Source organism: Ornithodoros turicata, chromosome 4, assembly GCF_037126465.1.
Source record: "Ornithodoros turicata isolate Travis chromosome 4, ASM3712646v1, whole genome shotgun sequence".
NCBI lineage: Eukaryota > Metazoa > Arthropoda > Arachnida > Ixodida > Argasidae > Ornithodoros > Ornithodoros turicata.
In genome coordinates, this window is record NC_088204.1 from 17,368,170 (window position 1) to 17,385,983 (window position 17,814).

At 45.3% G+C, this 17,814-nt stretch overlaps 1 protein-coding gene across 1 annotated transcript in view; it reads right to left on the reverse strand.

Annotated features, from left to right (window-relative positions):
* Positions 1–17,814, reverse strand: part of LOC135391206 (uncharacterized) — a 179,044-nt gene that overhangs the window by 126,166 nt on the left and 35,064 nt on the right. Inside the window, exon 2 of the mRNA XM_064621358.1 lies at positions 6,110–6,160. The gene's annotated coding sequence lies outside the window, so the exon portion shown is untranslated. The remainder of the gene's footprint in view (positions 1–6,109; positions 6,161–17,814) is intronic.

A 17,814-nucleotide genomic window follows, 5' to 3' on the forward strand; every position in this document is an offset into this window, starting at 1 on the left:
CGAATGAAAGGACGCATCAGAGGTATAATCGCTTGATCGCACGTTTATGAGCCATTAAAGGACGTATAGTTGCTTAGTGTAACCGGGCGCTTTTCAAAACGGCAGTAGCGCCAGCGGTTAACGGCAACGACAAACACCGTGGGATTTTGAAGATCGGCGCTCGCTGTGCCGAATCTGCTACCTAGTGTTGTGTGGGTAAGTCGTTACACTAACTAAATTACTGTTTCGGTAATTTTTTTTATCTAGACTTGTTACGTGTGACTTCCAGTAACTTCTTGAAGAACTCACTCCTTTTTTAGCAGGTTTGTTAAAGTATATAACGTGGGGCATATTCCGAGTTCCCTCCAATTCTGGTGCACAAATAATGCAAGCTGTGTCCTCCCTCCCAATGACACGACAGTCATGTGCGCGCCGGTTCCACATGCGGTCAGATTCCCCTCCCTTGCTGTTGTGCGGTGAACGCTACGAATTCAGTTTTATTATTCAGTAATTAGAATACACAGTAATTATTTGAAAGCTCAGGTGACGTTCGTCATAGCGGCCAGACTGTGCAGGAATTTTCCCAGCATCCCCCACTCCACTTAACAAGCCCCAAAGATCTCACGACACCCCCATCCAGAGAAAAAGATATACCTTGCGAGTATGGGGAGGGGGGGGGAACCAAGTAGGCACGGATGTCACACGTCCACTACAGGATACCAACTCCCCCCCCCCCCTACCAGCACCACCACCACCACCACCACTCCTGGGGACATCCCTGCACCTAAATTTCTAATGGCGGAGTACACTGTGCAGCCCGATCAGATATCACACTTGGCGCGGTTCTCCGAAATCTGCGCAGGATATGGCAACCAGTGATTCATCCCCCCCCCCCCTACACCCTCATACACCCCCTGATTGTCTGGTGACGCCTCTAACTTTTTTTCCTGTGCACCTGCTCAACACACATGTCAGCAATGATACATTGAGCTGTTGGAGCGTAATTGTAGTAATGAAGCCCCCCCCTCCCCTCCCCCCCCCCCCGTGCTTGAGATTGTGGATAAGCCACTGATGGTCTCGATCTCATCGAACTTCAAATAACGAAGTCTGCCTTCTGCTCCGTTGCAAAGCTCTATTAGGACCTCAAGCGCCAACCTGAGGAAGCACATGAAGGCACAGGTTCTTTCGTCATATTAAATATTAATATACTGATTTTTATAATATCTTTTTATAATAATACAATTTTTTTCATGGACCCAAACTATTATAAAACGGCTTGCAAACGTCAAGCAATTTGGGGCTTTATTTCGAGTTCATTTTCATCTTGTAATTTCGGTACTAACTTACATTTTTTGCACGGCAACTTCGCCAGCAAAGAGCTTACTTTATCGAATAACTTCCTCATCTCTGTTCTTACCGAAGACATATAAAAGCGAACGCAACTTCATTAGCCGCGGATAGGTGACTGCGACAGAAGCACATCCTTTGTTCCCACGAGCGATATTCGCCAGCGGAAGCCACGTGAGTGCGAGCACTCAGCCTCATGTCCTTCGTCCTCCTCAAACCATGGGGAATATATATCCTTCGGCTCAGCCACAAGATATGCCGTACACAATTGAAACAGGTCCTCCACCACATAACACGCTCCTAAACTCTAAAAACAGAGCTTCGCCGCATAGCACGCTCCTAGCCAACCGCTATCCCGAATGACAACGTTCCCTCCCTTGATTTGATGAAAACGGGGGCGTACGCCATTTTTGTGGCAATTATTACCCGCACAATTCCACAAAAATGGCGTACGTCCCCCGTTTTCAGCGAATCAGGGGAAAGAACGATGTTTATCGGGGCGGTGGTTGGCTAGGAGTGTGCTGTGTGGTGAAGTTCTGTTTTAGTAGAGCTGACGACACGGCCGACGGTGTCCGCTACACTCTTAGAAATGAACTTCACCGCTCCTAGCACGCTCGTAGCCAACCATAACATCGAATGATATCGTTATCTGCCCTGATTTGTTGAAAATGGGAGGCGTAGGCCTTTTTGTGACAGCTATGAACAGCATAAGTGTCACAAAAAAGCCGTACGCCTCTCGTTTTCAACAAATCAGGGGGCTTGATCGCTTCATCGTCGTTACGGTCTTTACAAGCTAACGAGTGGCGGGAAATTTAAAAAGGTGGGCACGTGACAAAACACGTGCACGGCGCTCTTCGCACGACACGTGAAGGCCGTGGTGCACGTCACGCGCAATGTGTCACGTGCCCACCTTTTTGAATTTCCCGCCACTCGTTAGCTTGTAACGACCGTAACGACGATGAAGCGATTAAGCCCCCAGGGCAGATAACGATATCATTTGAAATGATGCTTGGCTAGGAGCATGCTCTGCGATGAAGTTCATTTTTAAGAGTGTACGTGGGCAGAACGCCATTCCCAATATTATAGCGCCGTGCGAGTGTTCGACAAAGGTCGCGGCAGAACGTCCGCCCCATGAGCAGAACTATTCTTTTTCTGCTTTTTCTTCTACTAGAGTATTCCATGAGGATTGGTGAAAGGACATGTGCGATAACTGGATACGATACGCTTCTGTTGTATAGTGTCATGTAAACGTAGCAGACTTGTGCGTAACGCGTTACTAGTAATTGCGTTACTTGTAATCAATTACTTTTTTGAGTAATTTTTCGAGTAATCAGTTACTTTACTGTCAAAGTAATTTTTCGAGTAATCAATTAGTTTTCTGAGTAATCGATTACTCAGTAATTGATTACTTTTCCGGCAGAGATTAACTTATCTTTCAGATGCTCTGCCCGAAGTCAAGCCCCTCGTACCGTCAGCCTTTGTTGGGCCGTTCTACTATAGCAAGCGAAGGTCATTGTAATGATGTTCTGAAATTTATGGGTGACTCTCCTTAATCTCTTCCTATACCAGTGTGGTGGTACCTGAAACTTTGGAGGTTGAGGGAGTCATTGGGAAGTTCCACGCAATGCTCTTCCACAACCGGCTCAACACCCGGGCGATAAATACAGTATACGTACAGCTTGTGATAAAAGTTTACGGAACACCGGGGTGTCGCGTTTCTCTATTGGAGCGACACTCTCACAGGAAAGTGCAGCGGACACAGATACTGAGATGTGAATAAAATAGCCCGTTCCTCATTCGATCTCTTCCTGATAGCAACAGGGGGGCCACTCCGTTGAAGAAATATGCAAGTGCCATGTTCCGTAAACCTTTGTCTCAAGCTGTACAGATCGTACACGTTTTTGTTTTTCATGTTACTTCAGCTGTGAAGCTGTGTAACCTTTTTTTTTTCTCTCTCTCTTTTTTGAGGCACACAGAGACGGGTATATTTTGCGTGAATGCAAAGTAACGACCGGAGTAACGCGTTACTTTTCTACTCATTACTCAATTACATTTGGAGTCGAGTAATTGGTAACGGTAATCAATTACTTTATCCGTAGAAGTAACGGTAACGGTAATCAATTACTTTTTTCGAGTAACGGGCACAAGTCTGAAACGTAGCCATCGTCTCGTAATTCAAGCACGCTCACTCTCACACTTTCACTCTCCCTCTCACTCCATTTACCCCATGCGATTTTCCGGAGATCAGACGACGTCGAGCGGTACCACTGCGGCCGTTCCGCCTTATGGGTAGCTTACACGTGAAAGAAATTTCTTTTCATTTTTCGGTAGTGAAATCGATATTCTATTTCGAGTGAGCTCGTCGAGAATATCCATCGCACCTGCCGTCGTTGCTAGAAGCACTATTGCGCAGACGACAAGCCTTCCTTTCCAGGCTTTCCGGCACGGGAGAGTTATATCCCTCATTACACATGAACAAAAAATACGAGCGAACGCACCGAAAGTTCCTGACTCGAAAGGTGCAGAGCAAAGATTGGATATACCGGTCTGTTATGAAAGGTCCGGGCTATATAGCGTGGGCTGGCATGCAGAATATTATTTCTGTTATTACGGGAGGCGTACGCCTTTTTTTGACACTTATGCTGGTCATAATTGTCACAGAAAAGGCGTACGCCTCACGTTTTCAACAAATCATGTCAGACAACGATATCATTCGAGATGATGGTTGGCTAGGAGCGTGCTATGAGGTGAAGTTCATTTTTAAGAGTGTTACCGAGCCAGGAGAAAGGCGTTTTCAGAACCCCGAACAGCCGGGTAGCAGACGACAGCGGAGTAGCAGACAACATTTCTCTAGACCAATCAGCGAGCATTCTCCTTATAGCGCCAGCGCGAGTTGCCAGGCAGTTCACAGGCTGGTACTGCTCTTCACCACTGTTGCGCACGGTCGCTTTTTGCGGCGTATTTTAAATTCAATTTCTGCGATAATTATGACACTGTGGTGTGAATTACTTCGCACGGTGCATCTTACTGGAATCCTACTAAACAGTTTCATAGGAAGAAAACAGGGTGTTAAAAATGACTTCTGTGCTACTTTAATCGGACTTTGCAGCCGGCTGCGCGCTCCCGGCTGAATTCAGGCAACAGTTTGCGGACCGACGTCACTGGAGTCGATTATGAATGCAGGATGTAGTCAAAAATGAGGCATTCCGACTCGCAATCTGCTGCCGAACAGTCGCTAGAGACATCTCTGCGTTCATGCTTTCGGTGGTATCGAATCGCACCCAGCCTGGCGACGCCGTCAGCTGAGCGATTGGGAATCTTGCCGGCAATACCAATTACGTCACCAGAAGAGGCGAAGCAAGGAAGGGCCGTTTCAACCGGAAGCTTGCAATTGGTTTCGAATTCAATGTTTTTACGTTTGATGAAAAAACACTACCGAATTTTGTGAAACATTTTTGGTGTTTTCTTCTTGGAAGGCATCTCCAAGTGGATATCCCACCGGAGTGGATATTCTTCCGTATTCCTCGCGGACACCACCTCAGAGTGCAGAAAGTTTTTTCTCGCGGACCACTACCTGTCACTGTCTGTCTTCCGCAGTCGACCAACTCACAAAAATCGTTTATCGCGCAAATCGGTGTTGCCACCTTCCACAAATCGCAGCCTTCAATCTCGCCGTTCCTGTCTGAACACATTAGGGTCTTTTCTCGGAACTCACAAACTCGTGTTTGCAACATTGGAGAGGGGAATGAAGGAAGAGCCCTTCAACGGTGCTTGATGCAACCTTCGTTGAAGGATCGAAGTTTCAACAGAGCGAGGGTCTCGCGAGATTTTCTCCGGCAAGACGACCGTCCGTGCCTCGACGGTTCTGAAACCATCACGAAAAGGAAAGGCGGATTTGACGTGCATCATTAAATGCTGCTATCCGCCGGTTATATTTTTCTTCCCGTGGAAGCAGAGCCGTGGAAGGCGTATTGAGCGCCCTCTGTTGTGTCTATCTGTCTGTGCGCTGGAAGGATTATGTTGTCTGCGTCAGCAGCAGGCGTCAGAAATGTCACACGGACTGAAGACATCGCAGAAGACCGTTTGTTTGCTGTTTGTCTGGTCATGCCCCATTTCCTCTTGCGTCTATGCTGTTTCTGAATGCGGCTCATCTGAAGGTTTACGTTCAGAGCAAAAGAAACAACAGACGCCGATTGTTATGACAGATGTACTTTTGGGGGACACGGTTAGCTAAAATCGCCTGTCAGTATACTTCTCCGTCCCATGTTACCTCTCTTGCGCTTCAGTGCTGTGCTTGCGCGAAAGTGTTGTGCCAATATTGTGTTTGAAGGTGGGCCGTGTGCTGCACTTGTTTTTTACTCGAAAAAAATATTCTTGCAGCAGCTGGAGATCTGCGGTGTGATAAACCACGGAGTGCTGACTTTAATGACCGCTATTGTTGGTGCTGTTTTGCGCGACAGCCATCGGTATTCCATCTTCCAATCAACGCTATTCAACTGTATTCACCTTCTTTTCGCGAGATTTCATTCCTGAAAATATCTCCAGTTCCTTTTTTTTTTTTTTTTTTTTCACTAATCAGTCAATCAATAATTCCTGCAAATATACTTTGGCTGTATCTCAACGAGGCCCGGAGGCCATAAATGAATAACAAGAGTCAGAAAGGGTGTTATATGTATATAGGCACAACGGAAGTCCGTAATTACGGTCCTGCTACGGTCATAATATCAGTGTATTATGATGCCACCATGCTGGTGGTTTATTGGTTGTTCGTTTAGATGCTTACCTGTTAACTTTTGAGGTTCGTTTCTTCTTCGATACCTTCTGCTTCGCCAGTCTGAAAACAGAGAAATCACAGGTCGTTCAGAAATCAGTCAAAAAATGCACGACGCTGTGCAGGCTAGCAGTACATGAGCTTTTCAAACTACATTTGCTTTGCTATTGCTATATAAATATGTTAATCACAAAGGGTGTTCTAAGCTGGTGGTGGTGTTGATCTCTGAGCGTTCTAAGCGGCAGAATTGTTCGATATGGTAGGCTCATGTGTTGGTGCTATCCAATTCGAGAGTTCAATATGTCAGGCAATCGCGACGGCATCCTAACATATGTCTAATACTATACGCTTAAATCATTCTGCATGCACTGTACGTGCGTCAGAAAATAAATAGACGACTAATTAATTAATTAATTAATTATAGGCTATGGTTTATTAGCGCATAATTACATAGTGGTCTAGATAACGTCAGATGAAACTGTTCAAATTCGTTTGTCTTTTTTATTGTTTTCTTCGCCCCCAAAAGAGAATAAAGGTTGCACTATTGTAGCGCAGAAGTTTGGAAAGAATGAAAACACATTGGCCTTTCTCCATTCAACCCCACTGCTGACTATGAGACACTGATGATTCACAGGTAAAAGCTGGAATCTCAGTAACAAAGGCAGCGATGCACTACCCGTGGTGTTGATATTTTGTAAAGAAAAATCATAGGTGAACAGTAGGTGAAGAGTTGTTCGTGTTATACGTGCAGGTGACGTATTTATGCTGCAAGCTACCAGCACCTTTTTCATAAATTATCAGCCTATTTTTAGTGCGTCCAACTCCAGTTATCAGCCACGTGTGAAGAAGACATCACAACAGACGTACTATACAGCATACTCAGAAAGTAGAACTTCACCGCTCAATACACCTTTCCTTGTTTGTAAACAAATGACATCATAGTGTTCGACAGCGCCACCAATTTGGTAGACTCGAACTACGCTCGAAGCGAGAGGGCGAAAGCCACGGTCTTGAGGGGATTACGATGGATTACGATGAGGGGATGGTCGGTCTTACCTTTCTTTCAGTAGGAGGCTGCGCGAACACGTCCCCATTCGTGGAACCCTGCCCTTCCCTTCCGATTTGTTTCGGTTTCAGCCTGTCTACCAACGTCATGATGACGTTTCTCGGGTAGAGGTCTATTACAGCTCAAGACCAACCACTGAGCAGAAGTTTACTGCCATCGGTTATGATTTGAAAAAAAAAAAAAAGAGCGGTGTATGCGCCTTTTTGTGACCATAGACAAAAATATAAAGTGTCCCCAAAAGTCGTACGCCTCTAATTTTCAAGAACAACCGCCGGAACGCGAATAATGGCGTTTTCTCTGCGGACTTGAGGAAACAGCAAAACAGCAAAACCTCACCACTTCATTATCACAATATATATGTTGTTGTTGTTGAGGAAACAGCGGGGTGTACGCCCTACATTGTGCATGTGCGTGCACATGCATAATGTGTCCAAGATAGACGCCTCATCCCATTTTCAACGAATCAGGCGACATAATGATATCGTTCGCGATGGTGATTGGCTATGTAGTGAAGTTCCGTTTTAACAGTGACTGTGTGACATAACTGCAAGCCGTCACAAAAGGACGTACGCCTATCATCTTCAACAGATCAGGGGAGGGGACGATATAATACTGAACTATGGTGGCTAGGAGCGTGTTACGTGGCGGAGTTCAAGAAGCGCGGCCAAGGGGAGCGGCCTGTTATTGGTTTCCTCAAGCTATTCCCCGCGATGATTGGGCCATTGGTGGGGAGTAACGCGTTACAAAGTAGTGCGTTACCGGTAACGCGTTACATTCGAGTAGTGAAATGTGGTACTGCATTACATTTGGGAGAAAAGTAATCAGTAATTAAGTAATTAAGTAAAAGTAATCAGTAATCAGTTTGTTTACCACCTCTGTTTTTCACTCCCTCTGGTTTTTTCAGACGAATGGGGCAAAAGCGCCAGAAAAATAGCCCCTTTCTTTCTTTCAATCAATCAATCAATAGCCCCTACCCTCTGAACAAGTAACAAAGTACCAAGGGATTGGCTGTTTGGATTCGTACTGTGTGTCTCTATCAACCGTGACAAGCAGCACTCACTGGTCATTAATGCGTCCTCTCAGCCCAACTTGCGAAGCTCACAGGTGAAAATTTGGATTTCAACTATACTTCTGCGTTGCAATAAATCGTACATGTACGTTGTGTTCATGCGTGACCCTTGTTTGTGCCCAACATTGCTTGTATTGATTTGCGGAATGCACTTACGTGGCTCAATCAAAAATGGTACATATTATAAGGACAACTGGTGAAGTAACGCAAAAGTAACGGCATTACTTATCAGAAGTAACGGCGTTAGTAACGCGGTACTTACTACCGCAACAGTAACGAATAAAGTAACCCGTTACTTTTTGAAAAAGTAGTGAGTAACGGTAGTGCAGTACAAAATAAACGTAACTTCCCCACCTATGGATTGGGCAAAATCGGCGAAGCGTTGTTTCAAGAGTGTAGAGTGGCGCAAGGTTGCAAATACCGGAGACAATACACTCTCAGTATTCGAAAGTTCCACTACCTTCCCTTTACTTTCCTGACGCAATAAATACATCCCCCCTTTACTTAATCCTCAGCACACAGTGAAAATAAACGGGCAAAGTACCTAGAGGACTGACAGCGCAGTCAGAGTCTGTTGGAGCACACGCCCAAGAGAAACAGGTCGGGAATACTACTCTCGTTGCGCCGCGCGACATGAGAGCGACATCGATGATAAGCGAATGCTTTTGTGTCGTAAGCGCTGGCTGTCTCACGCCAGCGTGTCGGCTGCGCACGGGCTAATAAATGTCGCGGCACCGGGCTTTGACACCGGACAGGTTCCCTTGCCGTCCGAGGCCTGTCACTGTGACGGATCGCTCGATAAATCTTTCGCCTCGCAGGACACACTAATAACAAACCGCCTTTGACGAGAAAGTATCCGCGGCTGACGCGTTCCGTAAGCTGAGCAGAGGTTTCTTCCAGGCTCTTCTAAGCTGCATACCTGCGGGACGGTTGTGAGATACTCGGCTGCTGTTGTGGTAATGCATGGTATTGTTGCGGTGGTGCATGGTCGTGCATGCATGGCACGGACCTTTGTGATTAAGTTTCACAATATACACAGACAGGACACAATGATGTACGTATTTATAGTACCGTTGCTAGACCTGTGCGAATGATGGATTTTTTTTTTTTTTCGAATACCGACGCGAATAATTCAGTGTTCAACATTTGATTTCCGAATCGAATACGGAATTCGATTGCGAATTTCGAATCGAATCGATGTTTCTTCCCGAACCAAATATATTCAGATAGTTCCGAAGATGCACACACGTAAGGGCGAAAACGACGCGAGACGGCATAAGACAAAGTGAGCGCTGCTTCATATTCTGATCCGCATGCGAGTATATGTGTTTCAGTACATGTGTAGCATGTGGATCCCGTCCGGCTATAGAACTACTCGCTTCGTATTTCCTTTCGTTATGGATATATTTGCTTCGTATTCAATTCGGCTTTAAAATAATCGTTCATATATGTCCAACCATTTCAACCATTTTCACCAGCGTTTCAGATGGATGCTTTCAGACACTTCTTTCATTAAAAAAAAAAAAAAAATTCTTCTTCTTATTTTTTTTTTTTTCGCCGTTCAGTTCGCCCTCCGAAATTAAATATAGAGTGTAACAACTGTAATAACAGCTTCATTTCGGTGATGGTGATGTGGGCGTTTCATCGGCACAAATAAAATAAAAAAAATAACGAGTGTATACGCATAAAAACACATACTTTCTTTTATATTTCCTTTTTTTTCTTTTTTTTCTGGCATTTTTTTTTTTACATATCACACAAATCAAGGGTCATCCTGGATGATATGGTTCGCTGGGAGCTTGTTATGGGGTGAAGCAGTTTTTTGGAACCGTACATTTCTTACATACCTCCATCCAGAGTACGAGACGCCGAATTCCGCTTCTTTCCGTTTTCTTTTTTCTTTTTCCTTCAGAAAGACACTCGCAAAATTTCATTCCGTAACCTTCGCCCGAACCAGTGCGGTACGAGTAACATTCCATGTCACCCTCCGGGCTGGCTGGAAAATTTCCGGCCCGCTGCGTTATTTCATGCAGAACCGGCGATAATTCGTAGGGACACGTCGTCACGCATCGGCATGCCTCAGCCAAATTCGACCCATCGGGCGCCCTGCTATTTTCGCATCACCCTGTCATAGAGGTTTAGACGGGCCGAGAGCTAGAAATCAGCTCCAATCGGTGATTACGCATCACGCGTCATATTCCTTCTCTTGGTCGCGTTCGCGTATTCCGTAAGCGGGTTCGTCTTTCGTCATGCTGATCAGAGGTAATGCGCTCTGCATAGAAGCCCATAGTGACTTTTTTCCTTCCTGCCTGGTTTGCGGAGTGCGTTGGGGCGGTGTTCTTTCATGTTGAATGTCATCGATGAAATTGAAAAGCGTGATCGGGGGGACCCCTTCCGCATCGTGAGCCTTGTGGGGACGATGACTTCGGTGGGGAATGTTTTTGCGTTCTGCGGTTCCAAGTTTGTGCGTTACGTCCGCAGTGCAGTGAATAAGTTGATTGATTGGCTGTTTGATTGATTGATGTCTTGTGCGGCTAGCGAATATTACTATGTGCGACGCCGCACTGGTTGGACGTGGATATCAGTCCGGGCTATCCAGACCAAGTACAATCCGTCAATATCAGTGTTTCCCAAACTGCGGGTCATGACCCCCAAATGGGTTATGAGCTTTTTTCTGGGGTTCATGGAGGGTCCAAGCAGACATGCGATATGCCTTGAGCCACACAGACCAACGTATTGATTTGCTTGTATCAAGAAAGCGAATACATCCATCTTATTAAAATACATGGTTAAATCAATCCTTGTTAAAAATCATTAATATGCATTTTTGGTAGTTCTTTGGTATCTTTGGTAGCTTAAAAACAGAACTACACATAGCTTCCTCCCCTGATATGTTGAAAACTGGAGGCGTACGCGTTTTTGTGACACCTATGCAGTCATGTTAATTGCTAATATGTTAATTGCTCATTATTTCATTCCCCACATCACCACCAGCGATGGGGTAGATCGAGTATCGCCCCTGGCGATGAAGCTCCCTATTCCTCATCTTAAAAATAAAGTTGTTGTTGTTGTTAATTGTCACAAGAAGGCGTACGCCCGGCGCTTTCCACAAATCAAGAGTAATAAAGGTATCATTGATTCTTGGGCGTTGGAGGCTTACGTGTTCGTGCTTGTCCTGAAATGTAGCCCGCCTCGGTTAATTAATTGATCATTCTACGCAATGGTTGACCTTCAGCGTGCTATGTGGCGAAGTTCGGTTTTAAGATTGCAATCTTGGCGCCGATGCACGTACACGTTAAACCACGAAGTCCTGTCATTTTAAAGCTGTTCATAGTTCGCGTTGTTGTTCGGGACGTGTTCAAAGGTAAAGTTATATAATGTAAGTGTAAGATTGCGTCTGTGCCATTCACTCAATCAAAGAGGTGCTGACTTCATATCTTTACGTCGACTATTAAGAATGTACCGTAACGTCATGGTAACTGCGTGATTTGATGTTTAATCCTGATTTATTTAATACACGGTGACGTGTGCATCATTTTAATATCTAATGTTCGAATCTTTATTAGCATTTGATTTTCTAATCTGTATCTACCCATTCATAAATGGCTTTGATGCGACACATCATTTGTTTCACAACCACCTGTAGAAATAACGCCTCTTTCCTGTTGTCGCCTGCACCATCTCTCGCTTTTCGCCACCCCTTTGGCAACCGATCAAGTCGTGGCCCATGAAGATCGCCTATATAGACCCTTACCTTCCACTTCCCCTTTTCTCGTTCTTCTTCTCCACCCCGCACATCGCTCCCATCGCTTCGAGGAGAATTGGTACGGAAGAAGAGGAAGGTTCGAACCTTTTCGTGGTGAAAGGCAATATCATATCAGCCAAGACTTTTTATTTTTTCCCATTTTCTTGCACGGATATCGTCCTTCCCTAGTTCCTTCATCTTCGGGAGAATTCCAATAACCTCGTCGCGACCTCCGCAAACACAAGAGAGAGAAGAAAAAAAAGGGACCCGCGGTTTTGTGGTCCCACAGTGCCAGCCGGACCGCGACATATCGATTTGCGAAGCTGCATAAAGCGAGATATGTCTCCGGAGGTGAAAGCCGTATTGCGTTTGCGGCAAAGGTACGCGGCGATTTCTTGACGCTCCCTCGCGTATATGGACGGAGGGAGCGCTGTGGAGAGAGAACAAGCGTGGTATATTAGCAGTCTTTCATTTAAAGGGGAAGCTAAATTACAAAAGATTTCTCTTCACGGGATGAAATTTTTGCACTTTGGTGTCCCCTTTAAGGCTAGATTAAATTAGTTCCATTTTCATACAATGTAACGCTCCACGGCGGAACAAGAAAGCGTACTGTTGCAGCTGGCCTGTTCGCAACGCATGAAGTGCCGTTCCGTGCAAGCACGAAGGAACAGCAATTATGGTAATTTTCTTCATTAATATTGGTGTTCTTTAATGGGATATTTCACTTCCCAAGCACCAATTTGCAGCTTCTCTCTTTCGCACGGGCAGTGCGTTCCTTGATTTAGCAAATCCCTGCTTCATTCTTCGCCGACTTGAGCGGAATAATTTATTATCAGCTTTATAAATCAGTAGAATCCAGACCACATGAAATTCCCGTGCAAGGAGACGTATGCACGGCGTCAGTTTGACGACATCGTGACGACACGAGGGCGTTCGTTTGGCGCCAGGCTTCGTCTGCTCCAGCGCAATTTCTTCGCGTCCTGCTACAGGGATAACGTGAGGACGATATGTGGGAGAGGATAGTGACACGTGACCATCCTGACGACGACGTCACGTGTACGTCACACGAGCTGAAAAGCAGATTCTCCTACTTGTTCCTCCCCTTGGGTGCAAGTATCCCGCTGGTGCGTAAAACAGGTAAAAGGATCTTGGACCAATCCGGTAGCATCAACTGGCACGCAGTGAAAGATTTTTGTGACAGCTTTTCGCAGTGCCACCTTCTGGATGAACCTTCGGACTATTGCCGAATACCAAAAGAATGAATTTGTGACGGTCGAAGTCATGTTAGAACATGAGTCTGAATACGCCCTATAAACATAGCTTCCCCATATATGGTCCTAGCTGCCCATTTTTTCTTTTTTTTTTTTTGAATAGCAAGCCGACACCCTGTCTGGCTGACCTCTCCCTCGTTCCTCTCTCCCCCCCCCCCCCCCATTATTCCGAATAACTTCACTCTCCTGCTTGACTCAAAATGGGAGTTGTAGACCCTTTTTTGGACACTTTGCATTTATGGTAATGTTCACAAAAAGGCGTGAGCTTCGCTCTGTCCTCAGATCTCGCGTTATATGCGGTCAAGTTATGTTTTTATAGTGTGTGCGCAAATAAGACACATGTCTAGTTACGCTCCGGTTATACGACAGCCCATCACAAAGAAAACTCCTCAATTTATTGAACGTCGCCCGCTGATTTCCCTAATTCTATCAAGAATGAAGCGCATCCACAACTCCATAATGTAAAAACCTGAGTCTGGTCTGGGCACGCAGAGGGAAGACACTGTGTGCCCAGACCAGATTCAGGTTTTTAGATTATGGAGTTCATCCACGAGCTAGTCTGCATCTACGCTATTGTCGCAGCCACAACCTTCCCACCAGGGATGGGCATAAATACATTTTTTGAGTATTTAAATATAAATACAAAATACTTTGTTGACAGGGGTATTTAAATACTCTTCATAAATAGTTTTCAACATGAGTATTTAAATACAAAATATAAATACTGTATTTAAATACCGTAACTACTACCATAAATACTGTGAGGAAGATGTCATCTGGAATTATAGAAATAATTATGATCATAAGGACAAATCAGCAAGAAAGAATAGCATTTATTTGTTAGATTATCATGGCGATTTTAATATTAGAAATTTCTCGAAGACTGTTTCTTTTAGGCATCTTCTGTTCGACCGTACAATCAGATTCGCAAAGGAGAACAGCATCTCCACAGGTGCCGATGAACAAATGCTTGTATTAAATTTGACGAAGATGCTTCGTTTAACAATGTAATCGGGTAGTCACGACCGTTGTCCGCAACAACAGTGAAAAACTCGCCATCTAAAATGGTTTGTCGCATGCGCATGCTAGCGCAAACCCGGCATAATTGCGCCCCAAACTCGCCCTTCTTCTCGAAAGGTCAAATGCAGGGCAACTTTAAGATATGAGTCAGTATATTCTGTATTTAAGAGTATTTATAAAGTATTTACAAGAATAAATACCCGAAAATTGGTATTTAAATATAATTATAAATACATTTTTCAATTCTGTATTTAAATACAAAATATAAATACATGTATTTATATCTTAAATAGTATTTTAATTACAATGTATTTAAATACTGCCCATCCCTGCTTCCCACACAGGCCATGGACATCGGAAACCAGACTTCCGGTCCGTTCCGTTTAACGTTGAAACATTGGACTATACGTGATTAAACCGACGTAATTACAGTAGGCACTGCACTTTAATATGTTAATCCTGTCCACTCTCCATCACTTTGCATAAAAACAATGAATTCTTGTCGAAGCACGAGCAGTTCAGACTTTATCGTTCGCTTTCCTCGAAGCTTCATCGAGTCACGAAGACTGGAAAAGTGGAGAGAAACGTAGTGTTCTTCGGAGCGCTGTGCGTAACGCACTGATGGACTGAAGAGCAGTTGTGCAGCGTGCGTTTGACCATTAAGACAAAACAGAGTTCATTACCAGCATCACTAATGTGTGCTTCCTTAACGACTGCAAAAGCGTCGAGTCACTAGAGACGCTCTTCTATAGAGTGTATAATTTAGAGGAGCGCGCTTTGCGCTTGTAGGCGAAACGTATGTGTAGAAAGGTTTTAAAAGTCTTTATTGGTGACCGCAATTAGAATTGTAATACATGCGTACGCGGACAAAGCGGCATGTTTCTACTTGAAAATAATATGGCAATGGTTGCCTCGTTTCTTGTTACTCAAGGATCATTCCGGCCAACCTTTTCTTCTGATACCTTAGCCACACGGTAAACTTAATGCATTAAACGAAATGGCATTTACTTCACCTCCTAACCAACCATCATCTGTTACAATTATGTTCCGCATAATTGTCACAAAAAAGGCGTACGCCTCCTGTTTTCAACAGATCCTGGGAGAGAACGATGTCATTCGAGATGATATGGTTGGTTAGGAGGTGAGTTGAGTTGATAAGAAAAGAAAAAAAAATGAGAAATAGAGAGGAGGTGTTAGGAGGTGAGGTAAATGCCATTCCGTTTAATGCATTAAGTTTGCCGTGCGGCTAGGTTATGAATAGGCGATTTCAGATATTGCCCTTGTGCTCCGCACGGGGGCCCTCCGTCGCCCAAGTCACGCGCATCGCGCAATGCGTCGTGGGAAATGGTTTACATTCGTGCTCGTCTGCCTGTTGCTCGAAGGTGCGGGAGGTGCAGGAGAGAGAAAACCGAAACCGTTTGCGCTCTTCTTCTTCTCTCTGACTCATGAAAACTAAATCCCAAGGTGCAGCGGGGCTTTCGCAACACGGCGCACTCTGGTGGGCCGTCCGTGCAATTTCTGAAATCGTCTATTGTTTATTTCCAAATGGATTTTTTTACGAGAGAAAGACGATACATTTTTATTTTTATGACAGTTTTTTTCTTCATTTATTTATGAAAAATGGATATTATAAAGCAGAATTGATTTTTCGCTGGGGATTTGTCACCTCCAAAGCCTCGCAAACTGCTCGTCACGCTGACGCATGGAGTTACGTCACAGTAGGGTGGAGTCACCGCGCGCATGCGCAACTTTGTAAGCAGTAACCTTCTCTCCTCCGGTCTCTCAGCTGATGTACACATCAGAGTGTGGAGGAAGAGCGACTCTACACTCTAAATGCAGAGGTGGTGGTGAACGTGGGTGGTCAGGTGGGCAACGTCACGATTATCGCAGGGGGGATCGTGCGTCCTGGGCCGACTTCATAAGGAACTGTTCCGACATATGTATTTACTGATTTGTCTTTGCATTTACTTCACGTCCCAGCCAACGACCATCTCGAATGGCGTACATCTTTTGTGTGTGGGAGAGATTTACTGAACGAAATTCACATGGGTACTATACAACATGCACAACACACACACACAAAATCAACGATACAGGACGATGCAAAATGCGGCTATTAACAAATGAGAGGCAATGAATGATAAATGATCATGGATGGGGAAAAATATGGATGGGGGAAAAATATGTACAAAATATGAATACGCTTATGACGCGACACCAGCGATGGTGACGAGACCGCCGACAGCGCGGACAGAAGGGTGATGGCCCCAACGGCGCACAAAACCACCCTCCCCTAGCGCAAACAGTTCCCTCTGGAGGACGCTGACGACACGAACCCGCAAAGATCGCACGAGCAGGAAGACCGGGACGTCGCGCCTACGCTGCGCCACAGCCTTACATCTGGCACCCCACAAGACCTGGGCCCCACAAGCCGTCACAAGCACACTGTATCGCTGGCTGGCACGTCTTCGGTCAACGGGTATTAGGCACATAATGTTTGTATGCAGCCTGACTAGCTGCCAGAATATGCGACTCAGTTGTCGCACGACGTAAACACCCAATTATTATTATTATTAGAATATGCGGGCTATGCGGCAGTCGAAGAGTAAATGACAGTTGGTCTCCACACTGGCGCAGTATGAGCAGATATTTGTCGGAGTAATGTTCCACACGTGGAGGCGATCACGCATCGGCTGTATGCTCCACGCAAAACTCCACAGTGTGTCGAACAAGGAAGGAGGGAGCCACAAGCACACAGCCCTGCTCCACGCGATGGTGTCTACTTGCCGACGACGGTGGACCCAGATTGCGCTGCTGCACGCCCGGTCCCACAAAACTGCCTGCGACATATGAGCGGGGCTGGTGGAGTTCGGGTTCACAGGGGGGTTCGGGTGACAATTAAGCAGGGCATAGTTGTGACAGAAAAGGCGTACGCCTCCTGTTTTCAACAAATCAGGGGTGTGAACGATGTCATTCGAGATGATCGTTGGCTGGGACGTGACGTAAATGCCATTCCGTTTATAGTGCATTAAGTTTACCATGTAGCTAGGCACGATTTGCGCGAACCACTACAGGGAATGATACACTCTTAAAAACGAACTTCACGCTCCTATAGCCAACCATCATTCGGAGTCGTTCTTCCCCTAATTTGCTGAAAACGGGGGGTGTACGCAATCTTTGTGGCATTATGCAGTTCATAATTGCCACAAAAATGGCGTACGACCCCAGTTTTCATCAAATCAAGGGAGAGAACGCTGTCATTCGGGATGATGGTTGTCTAGGAGCGTGCTATGCAGTGAATGTCTTTTTTTAGAGTGTACCGTTATTGGAAAGCGTGGGGCGTACGCCTTTTTGTGACAATTATTATAACTCCAGAAGTGTCACAACAAATCGCCAGAACGATGTCATTCGGGATGATGGTTGCCTCGGAGCGTGTCATACGGTGAAGTTCTGTCACGGGCCCATGGATGTGGTTTGTGTTCGGTCAGGTTTGGTCATGGTGTCAACATTTCGTAAACAAGTGAAATGAATATTCTATTCAGTTCT